The sequence below is a fragment of the Sinocyclocheilus rhinocerous genome, unplaced genomic scaffold (genome assembly GCF_001515625.1).
Source record: "Sinocyclocheilus rhinocerous isolate Xijiao unplaced genomic scaffold, SAMN03320098_v1.1 scaffold486, whole genome shotgun sequence".
Classification (NCBI taxonomy): Eukaryota; Metazoa; Chordata; class Actinopteri; order Cypriniformes; family Cyprinidae; genus Sinocyclocheilus; species Sinocyclocheilus rhinocerous.
In genome coordinates, this window is record NW_015661373.1 from 326557 (window position 1) to 332613 (window position 6057).

Genomic DNA, 6057 nt, shown 5'->3' on the forward strand with positions numbered 1-6057 from the left:
TTGAGGGCCAGCAGTAGCCAGCAGGTGGGTATTGTGCAAATGTATTAAATGGTGACATAGCTACGTCACAGAAATAATGGCAGACAAACATTGCAGGATTGAGGATATTTGAAGTAGTCACCTTTATTTAAAAGACTCATATATCAGTCCAATCATGTTGGCTTTAAAAATAATGTAAATATGTGGTTGACAACTCTGGCCATACAACTCTGAGGTGTATGGTCCTGCAGAGTTTAGCTCCAACCCTGATCAACTCACCTGCCTGTCATTTTTTTTTTTTTAGAAATCCTGAAGACTAATACATTTTTGTGACCTATTTGTCACATGTAAATATTAAAACATTCCTTGTTTGCATCATACAAAAAAAAAAAAAGAAAGAAATCCTGAAGACTAGCTTGATTGATTCATTAGCTTCATGTGTGTTTGGTCAGGGTTTGGAGGTCAATTTTACAATAATTATAAAATATGTATTCTCTTATTCTCTCACACACAAAAAAAGTAATTATTAATTCCTTGCAACCTTTGGATGATAGGATCTCCTCACTGTGGCTCAGTATCCCTGGGAAGTAACAGACAAGATATGTTAGTACACAAGAGACTAACAAGATTCACCAAAAAAAGCATATAGCAACTACATCATCGCCACTAAATCATTTACCTGGTTTAGTGCCACATTAACCACTGTAGAGTCAGTATTGCAGGTGGCTTTGCAGGCAAATCCTGAGATAAAGATGGAGATGATGAACTGAAGGATGGAGAACACCAGCAATATTCCAGTGATCCCCAGATCATATACCTAAATAAACACATTCAACATGCCCATATATGAAAGCAGTTCCACAAATAACATCCCAGCAGTTATATTGAGTTTATTCTGATGATAAGGGTATATCTAAAAAATCAGGATATAAGTTGTTAATAAGTAAAATGTTGTCATTATTTCCTCACCTTCTTGTCGTTTTATGATTTTTTTTCTTCAAAAGAAGATATTTTAAAGATTTCTTTAATGCAATTCCAAATCATTTTAAAGCATCCAATATCTTTGTGAGGAACAAACTGAGGTTTATGTCAAGATTTTCAATGTAATGACTTAAAAGTAAATGATAAAAGAATCTTCATTTTGGGAGAAGTTTTAAGTGAATAAAATAGCTAAAAACGAATTAAAAAACATTAAAACAAAATATTGCACATTGTACATTTAGTACCTGAGATTTTATACAGTCATAATTGTAGTAGCTTTCATAGTTGCAATTTTGATGTGACCTTGGGGAAGTTCCTATTTCTATGCCCATCAGAAGAATGGATATCGCTGCAGTTATGGCACTGATCACATTCATTCCAAGAGAGGCTTTCACCTACAGGAAGAAAAGCATTTAACAAGACAAGAATTTTAATGGAATACACTTGTACAACTCTGTAAAGTAATAATTAGTCCAATATCTTGATCTGTTAAGGATAAATGTCTCATTGTGCTAAAAAAAAAGCTGAAATTAATGTCCCAGAAGCAACAACAGCTACACAGTTTGTTTCTTACTGGCTGTACTAACAGGTCTTTCTCTTGTAGTAATATACCAGTTTCAGAACACTGAGGTATTTTTTATTCCCAAAATATATGGTGATCTTTTTTGTTCATGAACATATGAGCAACATAATTTGTGTGAAAATAAATATTTTTTGTTTAAAATCAAGTAAATATAAATGCAGCTATATTAAATTTTAAAAAAGTAGATATAGAGAAATACTGTGGTGGTATTTGTTGCTATTTTTCTGCTTAAGGATGAAAAAAATCACAGTGGTCATTTACCCTATAGCCCCATTGTATCTGACTGCATACAGTCTTTACTTAAAGAACAGATGATTGAAAGGGCTTTGTGCTTATAACTATTGAATATGAATTAGGCAAGGTCAGTTGTGTATCTGATGCAAATCTTGATCAGAGAATCTTTTACCAATCTAAAGATACAGTGAGAGTTTTACTGCTGACAGATGATGATTTCTGGACTGCTGCTCATCTGTTGACAGCTTGTGGTGATTTAAATTGCACAACAGTTAGTTGAGCAATGTAATGATGTACAAATAAGGATCAAGAAGTGACAGAAGAGTTCAGCACATTATATGTACATACCACACACGGATGAAGTTTATTCTGCGCAGCAACAGACAGAGAGCCAGTACTGATGTACTGAGAAAGAAACATTGGACATGTAAAACATGTAACATATTAGAAGTTAATTGTGGAAATTACAATTAAAAGGGAAATCAAGCAAAACCATTAAATGAAACTTACAATGAAAGATCCCCAGTAGGTGATGCCGCTAAAGACAGAAATACTACCAAATCTGGCTAAACTTACAGAGAGCACAATACCAAGTAAGAAGACCATCACTCCAGTTAATATCTGTACAGTCTAGAGAGCAGATGTGTTTTATTCATAATGGCATAACATTTATGTTTGGAAACACAAAAATATAAGATATATTGATGTTTAATGCGCTGAAGGGAATCAGACCAGCACACATCTTTGCAAAATGTCTTATGACAAAAGACTGCTCTCATTTTAAGTGATCTAGAAGAAATCATAAAATGCATTACCCCCAGTGCCTTTGGTTGTGCTTTGAAAAATCCTTTAAGAGCTGTATTGTGATATGCTCCTCTGGCCTGTTGTCCATCATCACAAATAACAGTATCTTGTGCCACCTGTGGATTTACTTGGATGATAACTGTAGCTTTGTCAGATGCGATGACTTTGCTGTTTTCCATTCTAAGAAGACTTTTGGATTTGACCTGTAATTAATCATTAATCATTCATTAATAATATGATTTAATAATCTTATTAGTAGAGATTTTTGGGGCAGTTGTTGCTTAATGGTTAGATAGTTGGACTTGTAACCCAAAGGTTGCGGGTTCAATTTTCAATACCGTCAGGTAATGTATGTATAGGCTACTCATATAATAATCTTTTGATTGTCTGGGATAATCAGTAGTAGTACATGTAAATACATATGGTATTTTTGACAAGGATGCCTTTGGAGTTTTTCCTCTTCTGAAAGATCAGAATGTAAAATGTACATTTTTCACAAATATTTTGTATTATTGCACATTTCATTTGATTATAAACATTTTTAAAGTTATGAATTATATTAATACTATTTTTGTAGCCGAATGCCCAATCAAATCTCAAAACCTTTAAATGGAATTTTATGTATCAAAGTATAACAATAAATAAACAACTTACAGTAAAACAATCGAAAGATCACAAAAGTCAAAAGATGATGGTTATTTTTAAATTATGTATATCAAAATAAATATAGGCTTTATAATTAAAATGATCATTGAACATTTTTACCTGAAGTGAAATGAGTTGTGTTGATGGATGTCTGATAACTCTTCTGATGTATCTTTGTGTGTGTGGACTGTGAAGAACCGCTAAGGAGGAGCTTGAGTCATACGAGTTTGCGTAATACTTTTAAGGATTATGTTGATACCCTTCCCCCTAAAATAGTGACTGATGGCAAAAATATCTTTGATTACAGTTTTTTTTTTTAATTGCTTCCAATTTCTGAAACTATGGACTCTAAACTGAACACAAAACCACAAAAAATGCACACAAGATGCGAAACCTTACGCATCTCTTGCAAAAACAAACACTTCTTTCAAAACTATTTTAACTCATAAAAATAATGTTTTGCGTAGTAACTCTTCACACAAACATCAAATGATTAGCCATATACATGCCAAACTACACGCTGATATGACAAAAGTAAAACACTACTGTCTTGTGTCTTTTCCTTGTTCATTGTGCAGTGGAGTGCACAGGAGTTTGTCATAGCACTCACACCTACATGTACTGTATGTGTAAAAATTCACTGTACATACAGTGTGCATGCACAATTGATTAACTTTACAGTTACTGAAGTGAACAATCAACACTGAACTGACTTGAGCTGTATAATGACACTATCGAGTATCGAGCATCTAGAACTGTTTTACAGCAGAATTTGAATTTCTTACTACTGCTAATATATAAAGCGTTATAGAATTAAAGCTGACTTGAGGTGACTTGTATGCATAATCAGTATATATTTACAAAGTACTTTAAACGGAAATGCAAGGATGAAAAATGTTTCTCAAAACATTGAGTTTTAAGTTATAAGTGATCAAATTAGGTATATGTGCACTATAAAAAAGAAATGCAAAGGGGTAAAAATAATATACTTTTTTGAGATCTCGCAAAGTAACAGAATCAATTAGGCAAATGCAAAGAGCGCAAACACAGAGAGACAGATACGCACTGGAGTCTACCGTGAGGTGGCTGCTGCTTACTTTCATTTTGTTTTTTATGTTTATTTTGTTATTAAAGTTACATTTGCTGGTTCACTTCCTTTTCCCTGAATCTTAAACTTTGTTACATGCATATATACTTTTTCCTTATCACCTTGAAGTCTTGCGACCCAGGGTTTGAAAACCACTGCCCTAGATTCACACCAATCAAGTGTCAGGCAGTTTACCATTGTGGTTGATATTTTCTTTCCATTCTGCTAACTGAACTTTTGCGCTTGTCAACGATGTGGAGAGCAGCTTTATCTGACATGAGCCAGACTGCAGTATTGTACTTGTACAATTCATAGGTTTTTGATTGTCACACTGCATGAGCATACTGTAGATAACTATAGAGATAACATTATCTTATATCCAGGTTATGGTTGTCATAAAACCATTACCAAAATAATTTAATTTGTTTAGTGAAACATTGGTCACTAGAGGCAGGTAGCTGTGAAGATACTGAGATCAGATGCAGAGGATGAATTGACCACTTACCACTTACCATTAATGTGCTTTGTTGTTGTTGTTGTTGTTGTTGTTGTTGTTTTTGTCATGCACAGACATTGGAAGGCTTCTTGTTTATTAAACTCAACCTGGTTTTAACCAACAGTAACGTCAACTTTTTGATTCCAGACATTACAAATGTGCCTGGTCCCACAGTTGAATGTTATAACAGTAAAACCAATGGTTAAACTTTGTTGCAATTCCTTTTTTTTTTCTTCGGTTAAAATAAAAAAAGATGAAAAAGACAGTCAAGTCAAGACACCTGTATAAAGCACTTTATACAATACAGATTTTGTCAAAGCAGTTTTACAGTGTCAAACAGGAAAAGAGTTTGTCAATATTGCAAGAGGACAATAACAGACAGTACATTTTTCAGCTAAGGTTAGTTCATTGATGATTCAGTGATGTCATCATCCAGTTCAGGGGCCCGTTCTTCTTACCTCACTTATTAAATCTGAGATGATTTGAAAGATGCCAGATATTCTAATCGTGATAACTGATCTCTGGCTAATTTGGTTCTTCAAACGAATTTGCGGATTTGATTAAAATATCTGGATTAAGTTGTCTAAGATTACTGCGCGCTCTCGTGTTCCCCGAAAAGGGCAGATGTATCGATACTCGAAACCAAGACAGCAATGTAATGACATCATATAATTTAAAAAGACAAATGACGAAAAACTTGACAAATTTCTGGACTTTTGTAAGGAAACAGCCAAGCGAACAAAACTGCATAAATGGTATAAAAGATAAATGAAATTTATCTTTGAAATTTTATATAAATGAAAGTTTTTATTTTATTTAAAAATTTTTTACATGATTCCCAATTATTTATATTCACGATTTCTAGTATCTGTACAGGCTTTACATTTTTATTTCAATGTTGTAATTAGTAGTTCATTTAATTTTATCTTTGAAACAAGATTTGTTACATGACAGCATTAATTAAAGTTTCTTAAGGGTCAAGATCAAATAATCTGCATGTCCTGCGCTCCATCAAGCCACTCCCATAATAGCTGTCACCACTCAAATTAATGCATGGCTCAGATTAACTGTATAGCATGTGTGTAAGACTCCAATACAATTATAAAGTAACTATTTTATCTTGAATAAATCTTTCAATGAGTAAAACTGGCTGTGTCTAGTATTATAGACTACACAACAGTATTATATTCTTTTTCAATTAATTTTTTAATTATTATTATCGTAAATTACTGTCCCTGGATCAGTAGG

At 33.2% G+C, this 6057-nt stretch overlaps 1 pseudogene; it reads right to left on the bottom strand.

Moving 5' to 3' along the window:
• Nucleotides 1-364: 364 nt before the first annotated feature.
• Nucleotides 365-2760, bottom strand: LOC107726292 (membrane-spanning 4-domains subfamily A member 4A-like; annotated as a pseudogene).
• Between the last annotated feature and the right edge of the window lie 3297 nt (nt 2761-6057).